The 18,203-nt window shown below is 44.1% G+C and overlaps 1 long non-coding RNA gene across 4 annotated transcripts in view; it reads left to right on the top strand.

Moving 5' to 3' along the window:
• Positions 1–17,162, top strand: part of LOC114710366 — a 30,046-nt gene extending 12,884 nt beyond the window's left edge. Inside the window, exons 2-4 of one of the 4 annotated variants that reach the window (XR_005091160.1) lie at positions 1,281–1,384; positions 9,752–9,888; positions 16,847–17,162. This is a non-coding gene — a long non-coding RNA (uncharacterized LOC114710366). Of the gene's footprint in view, positions 1–1,277; positions 1,385–9,751; positions 10,022–10,253; positions 10,277–16,846 lie in introns of those variants that run through there. The other 3 variants (XR_005091161.1, XR_003737046.2, XR_003737047.2) reach the window with 3 other exon arrangements.
• The last annotated feature ends 1,041 nt before the right edge of the window (positions 17,163–18,203 follow it).

The raw sequence follows: 18,203 nt of genomic DNA, 5'->3' as shown, positions 1-18,203 counted from the left end.
CTGGGTAATTATCTTGTGTTAATTGCTGTGGGAAGACAAGGCACCATTCTCTAGGCAGAGGATCTTGGGCTGTGTGAGAGTAAAGAGATCAATCTCAGCAGGAGTGCATATGCGTTCATTGTTGTCTGTTCCTGACCTAATGGAATGTGGCCAGCTGACCGGTCTCTTGCCTTTGTGACTTCCCTTTTATGATAGGTTATAGGTTATAGGTTATAGCTTGGAACCGTGAGCTATAAACAAAACCATTTCTCCTCCAAGGTGCTTCAGTCAGGATATTTCATCACAGCAACAGGAAATAAATTAAGACAAAGTGATTCTAGATCTTGTCTAACTTGCAGTGTATATATGCATGTGTGTGTATATATGTATATACATATTGTACTTATTATTTATTTATTTTTTAATTGAAACAAAGTCTCTCTCTCCATGGTCCTAGCTGTCCTGGAACTTTCTATGTAGACTAAGCTGGCCTGGAACTCACAGAGATCCATTTCCCTCTAACTCCTGAGCACTGTGCACTACTACTCCTGGCTTTATATGTAACTTTTAAACATTTATTTCTGTGTGTGTGCACATGTAGGGAGGTCAGAGGCCAACTTTAGGAGTCAGTTCTCTCCTTCCACCATGTGGGTTGCAGGGATCAGACTCAGGAGGTCAGGCTTGGTGGCTAGTGCCTTTACCTGCTGAGCTATCTCAGTGGTCCTCAAGGTGACAATATTAACTATTAACAAAGTCTCCTGTAGCCCAGACTGGCCTCAACCCCCCCTCCCCCATAGCTGAAGATGACCTTAAACTCCTGATCCTCTTGCCTCTACCCCCAAGTTCGGGGATCACAGGTGGAAACTATTATGCCCAATCTTAGGAATGAATTTGTTTTTCCTACATGGAGTCTTTCACTACATAGTGTAGTTGACCTGGAACTTGCTATATAGATCAGGCTGACTTCAAACTTCCTCTCCAGTGCTGGGATTAGAGGAGGGTGCCACCATACCTAGACCTTGGGGATGGATTTTTTTTAAAGGTCCCTATTTTTTGTTTGTTTTGTTTTGGTTTGGTTTTTTTGTTTTGTTTTGTTTTGCTTTAATTACTAACACAGTTTGCCCTGGGGAAAGATTTTAGATTTTAGTTTCTACATCTTTGCTCAGTTAGACACCATTGTTCAGGACTCAAACTGTCAGAGCATAAAACTGAAGTTGTGAGACCCCTTCCTAGCATTTATCCTTTAGAAGTCTTGCCTAATTCTCTGTAGTAATTACATTCCTGTCCATCTCCTCCAGCAGACTGGAGCCTGGGAGTACAATACACTAGTCATGTTGAAGATAACAGACCTGACCCGAGAGCGGTTGCCAAATGAAGCAATGTGTGGTTCTTTTAAGCCATCAAGGTACATTCGTCACATGGTTTTCTTTTTCTAGTACGATCATGTATGTTAAATGCTCGTCCTACATGATGGCATTGTTTTTTTTTTTTTTTTTTGGTTTTTTTTTTTTTGACTCCTGTGAATATGTGGTTTGTGGCCAAAAATTAGGAACTTAGCTTTCTTGGAAAATAACCTGATCCGTGTCAGCGGAATGCGTGATGCTGAGAAGGACATAGGAATCCCGGGACCGCGGCCAGAAGGAACCTATAAGTCATCTTGTCAAACGTCCCCGCAGGAAATCACAGATTAGAATTTTCTCATCTGTAAATGGAAAGATTGGGCGAGTGACCTCGTGCACCCAATACTCTGTGATCTAGCTCAGGTCAGCCAAGTGCTGAGTGGCAGCTAAAGACTGGCCTGCTAATGGAAATGTGAAACGATTTTCCCGTAAAGTGTTCTGAGTAACTCTCGGAGGCAGCAGCCAGTCCCGCGGGCGGCATCCTCGGGTGTACCAGCTGCCAAAGATCAAGGACTAGGAGTTTGGGGATAATGTTCCCCGTAAGATCCCATGTGGTAAAAAGATGGAGAGGCTCAGTTTTCTGTGGTTTGTTAAGGCATCCCCGAGTTAATGGGGATGATATTTATACCTCCCTTATGTGCCTTGGAAACCAAACACACGACACACCCCTCTTAACTCATCTGTGGATGTAATGCTATCTGTTGTTAAATAGAAAAATGGAGGAAAAAATTCTAGAAATGCCCTGAGCATGCTGGAGATGGGACAGGAGAGTCAGGGGTGAGGGTCAGCCTGAGCTACACAAGGAGTTTGAAACCAACCAGCGCTACATGAGACCTTGTCTCAAAACACTAAAAAAGGGCCATGGAGATTTGCTCAATTGGGTAAAGGCAGCTGCCACCAACCCTGACAGCCAGAGCTTAATCCCTGGAACCTATGTAGTGGAAGGACAGAGTCCTGCAAACTGTCCTCTGACTTCCAGCATGCTTGCCTGTGGCATATATGTGCACTCACGTGTGTGTGCACACATACCCAATAAATACATAAATAGGATAAATGTTTTAAAAGGAAACTGTGATATTAATTATTATGTGTGCGTTTGTTTGTGTGTGTACATACGTGTGCACGCATGTGGAAGCCAGAGGTTGAAGCTGAGTGTCTTTCTCATTCCTTCTCTTCCTTATTTTTTGAGACAGTCTTTCACTGAACCTGGAGCTCCTCTGCAGAGGAGCAACTTGAACTTTTTCTTTAAAGATTTATTTATATTTTTATGTGGGTGAGTGGTTTGGCCACATGTATGTCTGTATACCACATGTGTACAGCGCCCGTGGGGACCAGAAAAGGGCATCAGAACCCCCTGGAGATGGAGTTACCTATGTTGCTAGCTACCATGTGGGTGCTGGGACCTGGGTCCTCTGCAGTAGCAACAAGTGTTCTTAACTACGGAGCCAGCTCTCCAGTCCAAAACCCCCTTTTAAAAAGGATTTATTTTTTTAAATTATGTCTATGTGTGTATATGTTTGCTCATGTGCGTGCTGTGCCCTCAGAGGCCAGAAGAGTGTGTCAGAACCCCTGGAGACAGAGTTATAGGTAGTGTGAGCTGCCTCATGTGGTGCTGGGTCCTGTGCAAGGGCAGTATATGTTCTTAATTATGGAGCTGTCTCCAGGTCCCAAACCTCCAACTTCTGATCCTTCTCCTCCACCTTCTAAGCATTGAGATAACGGGTATATGCCACCCACCCAGCTCAGCTGTGTGCTTTTATCTTTCCTCAATACATTGCTTAGCACGCACATGCACGCATGCTCGCACACACTCTCGCTCGCTCGCGCACACACACAATATTAAAAGAAAAACTATACCTTCATTAAATGAAACAGATAGAATAGGATGGCATGCTTGGACCATCAGAGCACACAGTAGTTGCAGTGATATGATTTAGGTTTTTGAAGAGTGATAGCCCAGCAAGAGCTAGGCATGTGAGGCCTGAGGCCAGAATTGCAGCTCAGTGGAGAGGGCTTGCTTAGCATACGTAGTCCCTGGGATCCACCCTCTATCGAAGGGAGGGAGAAAGGCCCGCTTGGATTCCATAAACTCTGTCTAGAGTCAGCATTCTGAACCAGAGGCCTCAGGAGGTGGACCTTGCAGTGGCTACTGCTCCCCCCAGTTACTGGTTTTCGCTGGAGTTCCCTTTTTATTGTCATAATAAGTAGCTGTTGTGCTATTTTAGGTTCAATTGGTGTTTTTCTCTTTGACTGTGTAAGCAAAGAGCCTACGGATGAAAAAGACTCATTTTCTTTAAAGAACTCAGCATTAAACAACTTAATTAAGCCGGGCAGTGATGGCACACGCCTTTAATCCCAGCACTCAGGAGGCAGAGGCAGGTGGATCTCTGAGTTCGAGGCCAGCCTGGTCTACAGAGTGAGTTCCAGGACAGCCAGGGCTACACAGAGAAACGCTGTCTCAAAAAAATCCAAAAACCAAACCAAACCAAACCAAAAACAAAAAACTTAATTAATTAATTTGTGTGTGTGTGTGTGTGTGTGTGTGTGTGTGGTGTGTGTGTGCATGTGTGCACTCATGAGCGCATGTGAAGGTCAGAGGACAACTTTGGGAACGAGCTCTCTCCTTCCAGTGTTTGGGCTCTGGGCCTTGAACTCAGGCTTGGCAGCAACTGAGCCATTGTATAGGCTCTCAGCATTTTGTGTTGTTTTTCCATTTCTGTGTTGTTTTTAATTTTAAATTATTTTTATTTATTTTGTGTGTATGAGTGTTTGCCTTCATATATGTTATGCGCACCACATGCATGTGGAGGTCAGAAGAGGGTGGGACACCCTGGAACTGGAGCTGTGGGTGGTTGTGAACTAACACAGGAGTGCTGAGAATCAAACCCAGGTCCCCTGCAAGGGCAACAAGTGCTCTTAACCACCGAGCCATCACTGTAGCCCCTTTTTCCTGTGTTTTTTTGAGATGAGATCTAATGTAGCTCAGGTTGGCCTTAAATGACCTAAGAAGGGCTGGAATCTAGGCATGTGCCATCACAGCCACATTTTTTTTTTTTTTTTTTTTTTTGTGGTCTGATTGTTCTTTATTTTATATCTAGAATCCACTTATGAGTGAGTACATACCATGACTGTCTTTCTGGGTTTGGGTTACCTCACTCAGGATGATTTTTTCTAGTTCCATCCATTTGCCTGCAAATTTCATGCTGTCATTGTTTTTCTCTGCTGAATAGTACTCCATTGTGTATATGTACCACATTTTTTCCATCCATTCTTCCGTTGATGGGCATCTAGGTTGTTTCCAGGTTCTGGCTATTACAAATAGTGCTGCTATGAGCATAGCTGAGCATGTATCTTTATGGTATGAACCAGCATTCCTTGGATATATGCCCAAGAGTGGGATGGCTGGGTCTTGAGGTAGTTCGATTCCTAATTTTCTGAGAAACTGCCATACTGATTTCCACAGTGGTTGTACAAGTTTACATTCCCACCAACAGTGGAGGAGTGTTCCCTTTGATCCACATCCTCTCCATCATTGGTTGTCATTGGTGTTTTTGATCGTAGCCATTCTGACAGGTGTAAGGTGGTATCTCAGAGTTGTTTTGATTTGCATTTCTCTGATGATTAAGGATGTTGAGCATTTCTTTAAATGTCTTTCAGCCATTTGTAGTTCTTGTTTTGTGAATTCTCTGTTTAGCTCTTTAGCCCATTTTTAATTGGACTGTTCAGTATTTTGATGTCTAGTTTTTTGAGTTCTTTATATACTGTGGAGATCAATCCTGTCAGATGTGGGGTTGGTGAAGATCTTTTCCCATTCTGTTGGCTGTCTTTTTGTCTTATTGACTGTGTCTTTTGCCCTGCAAAAGCTTCTTAATTTCGAGAGGTCCCATTTATTAATTGTTGTGCTCAGGGTCTGTGCTATTGGTGTTTTATTTAGGAAATGGTCTCCGGTGCCAATGCGTTCAAGAGTGCCTCCTCCTACTTTCTTTTCTATTAAGTTTAGTGTAACTGGATTTATGTTTAGGTCTTTGATCCACTTGGACTTGAGTTTTGTGCATGGTGACAGATATGGATCTATTTGTAATCTTTTACATATTGACATCCAGTTATGCCAGCACCATTTGTTGAAGATACTTTCTTTTTTCCATTGTATAGTTTTGGCTCCTTTGTCAAAAACCAGGTGTTCATAGGTGCATGGATTAATGTCAGGGTCTTCAATTCGATTCCATTGGTCCGTATGTTGGTTTTTATACCAGTACCAAGCTGTTTTTATTACTATAGCTCTATAGTAGAGTTTGAGGTCAGGCATGGTGATACCTCCAAAGGTTGCTTTATCATATAGGATTCTTTTAGCTATCCTGGGTCTTTTGTTTTTCCATATGAAGTTGAGTATTTTTCTTTCCAAGTCTGTGAAGAATTGTGTTGGGATTTTGATGGGGATTGCATTGAATTGCACTTTTTTTATCTCCTAATTTTTTTCTTGTCTTAAAGTTACTACCACTATCAATTTTTAGACAGGGTCTTACTAGTTGCCCAGGCTAGTCCAGCTTTGATCCTCTTGGTCCGGCCTCTTCCACATCGCTGTGATCGAAGGGTTTTGCCACTACTTCCTGCTACGTCTTTATTACTTTAGCTTTGGAAGAGGCTTCAGACGGGGCATCATAAAAAAAAAAAAAAAAAAAAAAAAAAAAAGCAACCCAGGGACTTTTTTGTTGTTGTTTTCTTATTTTGGAACTTGACGATTAGCAAAGAGAGCCCTCTGCTGGCCAAAGTGGCATAGTACTAGAGTTGGTCAGTGGCCAGGCCAAAGGCCACCATGGCGATCAGCTATCTTTGGGTTTTTCAATTAGCAAATTGATGCGGTTCTGTTTTTTCCGCTGTCAACTCAGGCTTGTTTGGAGCTCGTGAAAGTGATCTATAATCCCCAACCCAGTCTCCCCTGCCCATTCATGTGTAGCTGAGGATGGCCCTGAACCTCCCATCTTTCTGCCTCTGCCTCCAAGTGTTAGGGTTACAGGTGAGCACCCCAACTCTAGTCTTATGCAGTACTGGGGTTGAAGAACTCTGTGCATGCTAGATGAGCACTCTCCTAATGGAGCTGCGTCCTCAGTCTCTCATTGTTTGTTTTTTAATAGTTGGCGGGGGAGTTCTTGTTGGATATGGGAGCTCATACCTGTAGATCCAGGCACTTGGGAAGTTGTATGGAGGACTGCATGAGTTTGAGGCCAGCCTGGGCAACAAAGTGAGGTATAAGCCAGCCTGGACTACTCCCTCCCCCCACCCCCATGTCAAAAAAAAAAAAAAAAAAAAAAAAAAACAAGACCAAAGAAGAGCTGGTCATGGTGGTGGTACACATGTTTAATCCTAGCATTTGGGAGGTGGAGGCAGGATTGGTCATCAGCCACACATACTGAGCTCAAGATCTTTCTCAAAAAAGAAAAAAGAGGGGAGGGAGACAGAGAAAAAAGTTAAAAGACTCACCCTTCATACTTGTTGAAAATAATAACTATCAGCTCAGCCCTGAAATAACTCCTATATCTTATCATCTTTGTTTCCCTTTTCTGCCCCCCCCACTGCGCTACTCCCCCGACTGCCCTCCCCTCCCCCCACTTCCCTGTCTCCTCCCCACTGCGCTGCAACCCCCCTGCCCTACCCCCTCCCAGCCCTACCCCCCCCAGCCCGGTGTCCGGTCGGTGCCCCCTCCCCCAGCCACTTCGCTGCCTCCTCTTCCTAAGCAAGACAAAATAAAACCGATCTTCCTTCAGAAGTGGTGCGGATGGAAAGTGAGCCAGGGCAGTGGCTGCTTATCTCCAGCGGACCCCAAGCTGAATGCCAGGGCTGGGGCCCGACTGGTGCCACACACCTGAGAAGAGCTGGACTTTGAATGATGTCCCTGGTGGCTTCGTTGACCGTGGGAAAGCGGGTGCACAATGGAGGAGCGCTGGGCTGGTTATCTAGAGGAGAAAAGGGGCTCTCCTGGGGATAACAATGAGTTTCTCTGGTGTACTTGGACAGAACTTACCCTAATTACATTTTTTTTCTGAAATAATAATCTTATATAGACCAGGCTGACCTAGAACTCTTGATCCTCCTGTTTCTAAAGATGGTAGGCATGTGCTACCCCTAACTCCCAGCTGGTGTGTCTCTGCATAATCTTTATTATTGTTATTATTATTATTAATTATTAAAATTTGAGACAGGGTCTCACTATGTAGTCCTGACTGTTCTGAAACTTGTTACGTAGACCAGGCTGTCCTTGAACTCACAAAGGTTGTTCAGCATCCTTCTAGGAAGCCCCCATGGCTGCATGCTCCCACATGAGCACCTGGGTCCATTAGTCAGCCACCTGGCAGCTTCTACAGTAACCTAAGCAATTTTTTTCTCTTCCTCTAAATTTACTTTGAAGCTGGGCATGGCTTATACACCAGTGATCCCAACACTTGGGAGGTGAAGGTCAAGGTCAGCTGGGGCTATATGAGATCTTGTTTCAAAAACAGAATAAAGGGCTGGGAAAATGGCTTGAGTACAGTACTTGTCCCACAAGCATGAACACTCCCAACACTCAAGTAAAAAGCTGGGCTCCATGGCATGTTTTTTTTTTTATTCTTTTGGCTATTTTGGGACCTGCCACCTAGCTCCCAAATAAGTCACAAGAAATCTTATTATTTCTTATGAATGCCCAGTCTTAGCTTGGCTTGTTGCTAGCGAGCTTTTCTTAAATTATCCCATCTACCTTTTGCCTCTGGGCTTTTACCTTTCTCTATTTCTGTATATCTTTTCTGGTTCCTTGATCTTTTTTCTTTCCCAGATTTCTCCACTCATTTATTCTTCCTGCCTGCCAGCCCCACCTATTCTTTCTCCTGCCTTGCTATTGTCCATTCAGCTCTTTATTAGAACAATCATGTGTTTTAGACAGGCACAGTAACACAGCTTCACAGAGTTAACAAATGCAACATAAAAGAATGCAACATATCTTTGCATCATTAAACCAATGTTCCATAGCATTAACAAATGTAACACATCTTAAAATAATATTCCACAACAATGGCGCGTGCCTGAAGTTTCCCTGCTGGGTAGGCAGAAACGGGCAGATCCCTAGAGCTCACTGGCCCATCAGCCTAACAGAATTAGTGAGCTCTAGGTTCAGAGAGACTGTCTCAAAGACTCAGCAGGTAAAGGTGCTTGCTGAGTAAGCTCGGTGGCCCGAGTTCAGTCCTAGGAACGCACATAAAGGTGGAAGGAGAATTCTACAAAGTTCTCCTTTGAGCTTTGCAGGAGTGCTGTGGCACTCACACAACACACCATGTACACACAATAGTAATAAATACAATTTAGAAATATATTCAAAAAAACTAAGGTGGATATTGACCGAGGAAGACAACTGGCACACACACACACACACACACACACACACACACACACACACACACTGAGAAGTAAAAGTTGTGTGGTTTACCTTAAGCTTGAATGTATCAAAAGTTGCCTCTTCCTGTACCTGTCCCTACTTCCTTGGTGTAATACGGTACATTTTATTGCAGGTGCAGTCTCTTAATCCAATAGGCCAAGTGTTTAATTCTAGGAATTTCAGATACTATAGTGAGCCATATTTGAATTTATTATTACCTCCCCCCACCCCCGTGCTGGGGACCAGACTTTGGGCCTTGCACATACTAGATAAGCTCTCAACACTGATCACCTCTACACCCAGCCTGTAATTGTACAGTTTTATAAAACAAAGTAAGAGTTTCAAACTACACCCTGTAGGTCCCGATACTGGTATACTGTTTGTATACTGTATATTGTATATTATATTATTGTATTATACAGTATATTGTATAATATTTGTTTGCTTATTTATTTAGTTATGAGCAGGGGCTCATATGGGCCAGCTGGCCTTAAACTCACTATGTAGCCAAGGATGACCCTGAACTCCTGATCCTCCTGCCTCCACCTCTAAAGGGCTAGGTTAACAGGTGCGTGCCAGCACTCCCAGCTTCGTGGTTTGTTATTCTGAGACAGGGCCTTGCTACTTACTTCCGGTGGCCTGGAACTCTCTATGTAGACCGCTTGAAGTCATACTCTTTCTACATCTGCTTGTAGAGTTCTGGAATTACAGGCCTAGGGTACCAGGCTGGGCCACACCGTTGACGTTTACTGAAGTTTTGTGAGTGATAAATTGTCTCCCTCTGTTGTTGCCACAAAATTATGTTTTGGGGCAGACGAGGTGGCTCAGCAAGTGAAGGATGGCTTGAGTTCAATTCTCAGGTAGAAGGGGGAGCTGACTCCAGCAGGTTTTCCTCTGACCTCCACACACATGCAAATAATAAATTAAAATGCGGTAAAAGAACCTTTTTTTTGCATTTATAATTACTTAGGGGCTGCTCACCATGTATGCTGGACCATATTAAGCCCTGAGGTGATCACAAAAGAAGTTTGCCTGGGACCCATCTGTCTCCTGCCGCTGTCCACAAGATGGAGAAGGCGGAAGCAACCCGAGGAGCCGTCTTTGTCTGTAAGGATAGAAGGTCCATTGTGGAGGGGAGAGAGACAGGAACTATATAGGCGAGGCCCTACCAGCCCCGCATCTCTTATCTCCAGAATTCTTTTACAGAAAAGAAAAATAAACTTTTATCTGGTTTAAGCCACTACTGTTTCTAGGCTCTGTTACTAGCTGCCAAATGCGTGTGTTAACTGATAGAGAAGTCCTTGATGCATTTTGAGCAAGGGGGACGGGATTCTGCCCATTTGGTGGCTCTGCAGGGGTGGATTTCGGGGAGTGGAGCATCCTGGAGAGCACCAGGAGGTAAAGAAGGCTTGGCAGGTGGGGCAGACAGTGAGAATACACCTCACAGGGTCACTGATTTTCTTTTCCCCTAGGACACCTCTGCTGAAGTGCTGTTATACAGTGGCTATTTAAATGTCTATTGATGGAGTAACTTGAAGTCCGCTATTGTCAACTGGCCTCAAAGCTGGGCCATTGAGTAGATGGGTGCTCTTTGTGCCTAAAAAAGCAGCAGGTGAAGGACGGAGCAGGAAAGGGGTATCAGCATTACAGGAAAGTCAAGTGAACTCCCTGGAGGGGTCTCCAAAGGAAGGAAGTTTTGTTACATGTGACCGTCTAATGAAGGCACATTCGAAGTCTGATGGAAATTGTTTTTAACTAGGTAGCAAATTCAAATGATGTCCAAAACGTATACCCTGCTGTAACTTATAACGTGAATTCACATGCTACAGATTTCTAAAAAGGGGACCATGGATTTTTACTAGCTTTAAGGTGCATGTAATTCACTGAGAACGGCTATCTCTTCATCATTAACTCATCATTGTGAGGTTAGGAAGGACTTCCACATTTTACATTAGACATTTACTGTTTACACGGACTATAAAATATGATCTGTCTCAAATTACACACAAAGGCTTATTCTTAATTATAAATGCCCAGCCTTAGATTGGCTGGTTTCTAGCTAGCTTTCCTTAATTTTAAATTATCCTGTCTGTCTTTTGCCTCTGGGCTTTTTCTTTCTCTATTTCTGTGTATCTACTTTCACTCTTACTCTGTGGCTGGCTGTGTGGCTGGATGGCTGGCCACCCTCCTCTCCTTGTTCTCTTGCTCTTTCTTCTTTTTTCTCCCAGACTTTTCCTTCTATTTATTCTCTCTGCCTGCCAGCCCCACCTATCCTTTCTCCTGCCTTGCTATTGGCCATTCAGCTCTTTATTAGATCATCAGGTGTTTTAGACAGGCACAGTAACACATCTTCACAGAGTTAAACAAATGCAACATAAAAGAATGCAACACATCTTTGAATCATTAAACAAATGTTCCACAGCACAAACAAATGTAACACATCTTAAAATAATATTCCACAACAATTACCAAGCTCTGGTTCTAACTCATTCTTTGAGCCTAGCACTTTGAAGACTGAGGCAGGAAGATGGCTGCTATGGAATAATTCTTCTGGACATTCTGTGAATATATGTCACTATGATTAGTTTAATAAACAAGCTGACTGGCTAATAGCTGAACAGGATAAAGTTAGGCATGAAAGCCAAATTGAGAATGATGGGATGAGGAAAGGCAGAATCAGAGGAGTCTCCAGCCAGATGCAGAGGGAGCAGGAGATGAATGTGCCATGCTAATAAAGGTAGAATGTAAATGAGTAATATGGGTTAACTTAAAATGTAAGAGCTAGTTAGTAATAAGCTTGAGCTATCGGCGATCATTTACAATTAATATGTCTCTGTGTGCTTATATTAATAATTTATTAATTATTTGGAAGCAGTTCCCAGGACAGGAAAACTCCACCTGTAGATGGCTGTGAGTTTAAGGTCAGCATGGGTGACGTAGTGAGTTCTAGGGCAGCCTGGCTACGGTGTTAGACTTTCCTCTCAAAAGATACAAAACACAAGTTCTGTTCCACAGCACACGTGGTAAGCAGCACAGAGGTTAGCTGGGCCCTGTGTAAGGCCCTGGGTGTTTTACCATCTTTTTCTGCTGTATCCTAACCAGTAAGAAGCCTGAGTCCAGGGCCAGTGAGATGGCTCATCAGACAAAAATGCTTTCCACTCCAGACTGACAACCCGAGTCTGATCCCGGAACTGACTCCTGAGGATTATCTTCTTCTGCCTGCCTCATTTGTACCTTGGCACCTATATGTCTGGACAAACACACACCACATGTTTCTCTCTTTCTCTCTCTCACATACATAAGTAACAACTACTACAATTACTACTAATAATAATTAAATTAAAAAATAAATCTTAATTCCAAGGCATATATGTAGCTAGAGTTTTCCTGATCCTGCTTGGCCCACGGTCAGGACAAATCTCTCTTACCCTCCGGTCCCACAGCCGCTCAGACCCAACCAAGTAAATACACAGACTTATATTGCTTACAAACTGTATGGCGCAGGCAGGCTTCTTGTTATCTAGTCCTTATATCTTAAATCAACCCATTTCTATAAATCTATACCTTGCCACGTGGCTCGTGGCTTACTAGTACCTTACATCTCTCTTGTCATGGTGACAGCTGGCAGTGTCTCTCTGCCTCAGCCTTTCACTTCCCAGAATTTTCCTTTCTCCTTGTCCCGCTATACTTCCTGCCTGGTTACTGGCCAATCAGTGTTTTATTTATTAACCAATCAGAGCAACACATTTAACATACAGAACATCCCACAGCACTTGTATCTCTTGTGAACTAAATGCACTAGCTTACTATTCCATCTTTTTGTTTTTTTAAAACCTGAGTTGGGGGCTGGAAAGATGAGTCAGAAGTTAAGAGCACAGGCTGCTCTTCTGGAAGATCCAGGTTTGATTCCCAGCACCCAGGAGGCAGTTCACAACCATCTATAGCTCCAGTTCCAGCCCTCTTTTGGCCTCCCTGGGCACCAGGCACAAACATGGTACACAGATATGCTGTGGGATGGTCTGTATGTCAAATTGCTCTGGTTGGTCAATGAATAAAACACTGATTGGCCAGTGGCTAGGCAGGAATTATAGGCGGGACTAACAGAGAGGAGAAAAGAAAGAATAGGAAGGCAGGAGGAGACACTGCCAGCCGCCACCATGATAAGCCGCAGGTGAAGATGCCGGTAAGCCACGACCCACGTGGCAAGGTATAGATTTATAGAAATGGGTTAATTTAAGATATAAGAACAGTTAGCAAGAGGCCTGCCATGGCCATACAGTTTGTAAGCAATATAAGTCTCTGTGTTTACTTGGTTGGGTCTGAGTGGCTGTGGGACTGGCGGGTGAGAGAGATTTGTCCTGACTGTGGGCCAGGCAGGAAAACTCTAGCTACACAGATATGTATGCAGACAAAACACCATATGAATAAAATAAATAAATGAATCTTTTAAGAATATGAGTTGAGACCCTAAAGTTCCTTTCAGACTTGACATGAACAAGTAACTAGAAGCCTCAATACACCTCCAATTTCAGGTCTCTTGAAGCACTGCCCTTTAGACTTTCTCTTCACTTAGGGAAGGACAGATGCTACCTGAAATACCTTTTTAATTGATCATGTCTCCTCATCCTTTGCCTTGATTTTATCAAAATGACACGCAAGAATTCAAATACTACTGAATATTCAGTTGCAGACTTCTACACTTCTGTCAAAGGATTTTATTAGTAACATGAGTTAACCTTCAATTTATTCAAGGTAATTTTCTTTTTTCTTTCTTTCTCCTGTTTTTGTGGTTGTTGATTGTTTCTCTCTCTTTCTCCTTCCTCCTCCTTCTCCTTCTTTTAAATTCAGTCTTGCGATGAAGTAGCCTGCTACTTACTACGTAGCCCATAACTCTTGGTGATCCTCTTACATCAGCTAGGTTTGCAGGCTTGTGTCACCATGTCCAGCTTCAAATATTAGAGTTTGAATGACACTTCCCTGGAGTTCCTGAGTTGCATTTTGCTAAGATCTGCACACTGGAGAAAGTAAACAGAAAAGTGCAATTTGCTACACGCACATTCTCTGTCTCCACTTAAATTATAGCTTAAACAATATTAAACAATAGCTCCCGTTTATGAGGTGCTGTGTGCAGGCAGCTAAGCTGCTGATCCATAGTTTAACCCTGATGAAGATTCTGGGAAGCAGCCATATTGTCGAGGAAACAGTTTCAGAGCTGTGGCTCAGGGTCACAGTGAGCAGCTGAACAAGGGCAATTTAAGGTCTTGCTGACTCCTGTGTGGCTCAGAGGCTGACCTGTCACTCTTATAAATAATCTGGAGGAGAACAAGGCCAACTGTCTCCGGGTGACACTTGATCCCACATTTATCCTTTCACTCTGCCAAACTGAAAGACCTTATGGTGATTAAATATTTCTGGCCAGCAATGCCCTGCCATTTTGTTGAAAAATGATACACTGATATCTTTTATAGTCTCTTTTTGTTGTTGAGACAGGGTCTCATGAAGTCCAGACCAGTCTGCAATTCATTGTGTATCCAAGGATGACCTTTAACTTCTAATCCCCCTGCTTCCACCTTCTAAATACCAAAACTAAAGGTGTGCCCAGTTTATCAAACCAAGGGCTTTGTGCATGCTGGGTGAGCACTTTACTAAGTGAACCACATCTCCAGCCCTGTAATTGTTTCCATAAAAACAAACATTCTGTGCCAGCATTAGCTGTCTAGAGAGGGGGATATGCTGCACAAGCCTCACCAATCACTGTAGTTCATCGAGGATGCAGTGTGGAGGGTCCATTCCTTACACTGTCTCTTACTGGATGGACAGGGCTCTGCCCCAGGGAGGGCCCGTCTCTGAACGTCAAACAGTAATCATCAAATGACAAACCACACACACACAAAATACCCCAACAAACAAAAGCAAAACAAAGGTAAGTGAAATAAACAGAGGACTGGCGAGATGCTCAGTTGGTAAAGGGGGTTGCTGCTAAAGCTGACAGCCTGATACTTGGAACCCCCGTGGTGGAGGGAGAGAACCAGTCCAAGGTTGTTCTCTGAACCCCTTATTTTGTTTCTCGGGACAGGGCTTCTCTGTGTAGTTTTGGTGCCTGTCCTGGAACTCACTTTGTAGACCATGCTGACTTCTAACTCACAGAGATCCACCACCACTACTCAGCTTGTTCTCTGAATTCTATGCTCGTGTACACACACACACACACACACACACACACACACACACACACACACACTAATAATAATAATAACAATAATGATAATAATAATAATAATAGTAAATATAATTAAAAACAACAAACTCGCAGCCCCACTGAGTTTAAATGACTAAAGGGCACATCTTTATGTCTCTGTGCTCCAGTCTCTCCTGAGGCAGATAGAATGACATCCCTTTCAAAGGTGGCTAGAACTATGAGAAGAAAAATGGTGGTTGTCATTTTCCTTAGGGAGGGAGGAGCAAAGAAACCCCTTCTCAAAGGATGAAGGACATTTTGTTGTAAGAGAAGCATGCTGAGCTCCCAGCAGTTTTGGTCAGACTCTTTTTTTGGATTTTTTTTTAAGGTTTTTAGGGCACAGTAGGAGTTTGTTAGGAGATTTTCATGTGGAATTGAAGCCCTATGGTTAAGAGAAAGGAAGGTGGGAAGGAAGGAAGTGAAACCCAACCAAGAACTAGGATGTGGATTTCTCAAAGAAGACTTACCCCTTGCACGTTTTGAGTCCACATTGGGGTTGGTGTTTCTCCAACACTGCATTTTTCCAAGGCAGAGAAAACTCCCGATCAAAATCATGTATCTGCTAAGGCCTGCAGGCAAGCCTGTCGTGTGTTTTCTTGAGTAATGATTGATATGGAAACGGCCCAGCACACTCTGGATGGTACCACCCCTAGGCTGGTGGCCCTCAGTTCTATGAGAAAGCAGGCTGAGCAAGCCATGAGGAGCAAGCCAGTAAACAGCATCCTCCCTGGCCTCAGCTTCAGGTCCTGCCTCCAGGTCCCTGTCCTGACTTTCTTTGATGATGGGCTGTGATGTGGAACTGTAGCTGAAATAAACCCTCTCCTCTCCAAGTTGTTTTTGGTCATGGTGTTTTATCATTGCAATAGAAACCCTAAGACACTTGGGCTGGTAGAATTATCTAGTATCTTGGTTGTGGTGGTGACAGGGTTGATTTTGAAGACATCTAAATATCTAAAAAAAAATGCACACCGGTAAACATTCCCTGTCTAGGAAGTTAATAGAAAACTTTGTGAGGGGTGTGTGTGTGTGTGTGTGTGTGTGTGTGTGTGTGTGTGCTTTAACAGACTAAATTCACTTTATTTTTCTTGTATAAAAACCCCTCTGTGGTGGCCACAGCTGGAGTCTGGGTCCTTTGAACAGAGACTCTGGTGTGGGTTTTCACAAGATGGTCAGTGAATTCCTCATAAGGAGACTTGGTACACACAGTCTCTTTCCAGAGGTCAGGGGTCAGGTACCTGGAGGTCTTAGAGATGGCGTCAAAGGTGGCCTTGGTGAAGTTGCCCAGGGTGGGAGTGCAGACCCTGGGTGATGGGTAGCAGTCATCAATACTGGCCATTAGCAGCACCTTCTTGGGCACAGGAGCAGAGGATGCCAGTTTCTCCGGGGGCAGGGATGAGATGCACCAACACAGAGCCACAGTGACCTGTCACTTTGCACGGAGCAGTGTGAGCCTTGCCAATCTTGTTCCCCCAGTAGCCTCTCTGCACAGGGACAATGGATAGCTTGGCCAACATGGTGGCCCCTTGGAAGGCAGTGGCTACTCCTTGGAGTACTTAACACCAAGACCAGCATGACCATTGTAGTCCCCAGTAGCATCTAAAGCCTTGAGCCTGGTCCGCTGGCCAGCCCGAGTCTGCTTCTGCACTGGCATGATCTCTAGAACCTCATCCTTTAAGGATGGGCTCAGGAAAAAGTCAATAATCCTGGATTCTTTAATGGGCAGGGAGAACAGGTAAATCTCCTCCAGGGACTTGATCTTCATGTCCTTAACCAGACGGCCCAGCTTGGTGACAGGGATCTACTCCTTGTCTTTGTCTTTACCTCCAGAAGCCCCATGGCTTTGGCCATGACCATGACTGCAGCCTCTAAGACCGCTGCTGAATCCTTCACGGAAGCTATCACAGCCCCCTAATCCTGGATCCCCAGGTCCTCCGGGCCCTCCTGCTGTACCTACCGACGCCATCCGCCATTTGGTGTTTTCCAGAAAAAGAAGAAGAAAAAGCTTGTTTGTGTGTTCTTCAGATACATTTTTATCTTATTTATGTGTATGTATGCTATACAGTCATCCAGTGCTGTTTAGGGGATAACAAGAATAAAAATCTATACAGTTCAGTGCAGCTACAAATATTTTTCAAATGTTTCTCACCAACAGTTGACTGAACCCACACATGTGGAATTTATAGACATGGAAGGCTGGTGGTATTAAATGTGAATGAAAGGTGTCGAGTCGGGAGTTGTTTGCATCCGTGATTCCTTGGCTCTGGCCTGGTGGGTTGGTGGGATGTCTCTAGTGCTGTCTCCACTTGTCATTTCCAGAATCTGTCACCGCCAGTGGGATCCAGGTTTGCTGTGTATTTATGGAGTGCCTTTACTCCCCACTCTTCATCTTGTGCCCATGCCCAGCATCTCTGGTGATCCTTCCCCAGCTCCCGGCCTGCACAGGGGCCCTCGCTGAATTAGGAATCTGGTTTTATGCAGTGCCTGATTCAACTCAAGATTCACATTTCTGACATCTCTTCACCGCAAACTTGTGTCTGCCTAGATCCCATGCCTGGGTGACCCTGACATTGCCTTCTCTTCCCCACTGAGTTCTGGCCTACTTGGAATTTTGTTTTATGCCTGCGTGACAGAGGAAACATGTTAAAATCATGCACTGCCCACGCCTCTCTGTCTACAAGAAGAGTTGGCGCTCTGTACCAGTGCTCTCTAGAGTGCCTTTGTTGAATCGAGCAGGGTCATTGGCAGTGAGGAGAGCCAAAATGCTGAGAGGAGGCCAAAAGGCTCTTCCCAGCACAAAAAGAGGGTGACGTGTAGAAGGGAACAGTACAGGAAGTTCGAGAAGGAAAGGAAGGTATGTAGAGGAGGAAGCAGGCATGGGCTAGCTCCACGGTTTGGGAAGGAAGAGAAAGAAATGCAAATCATAGTGTAAAGGAAGTTTTCTTGCTTTTCACATTCCTTTTGCTTCTTTAAATGTTCAGGTTGGGTAGGGTGGTGCACACCAGCAATCTCAGAACTCAGGAGGTTGGGGCAGGAGGATTACCAAGAGTTCAGTGCCTGTCTGGGTACAGCAAGGCTTCCAGCGGCATGTCTGATATCTCGATATCTCCTAGTGGTGTCAGTTGGCCTCGTCATGATCATTCAGGGAATTCCCTTTTAGTTAATTGATTGGTGAAGAATAATGGAT

Source organism: Peromyscus leucopus, chromosome 3 (genome assembly GCF_004664715.2).
Source record: "Peromyscus leucopus breed LL Stock chromosome 3, UCI_PerLeu_2.1, whole genome shotgun sequence".
NCBI classification, from domain to species: Eukaryota; Metazoa; Chordata; class Mammalia; order Rodentia; family Cricetidae; genus Peromyscus; species Peromyscus leucopus.
This window is presented reverse-complemented; position numbering and strand designations above follow the sequence as displayed.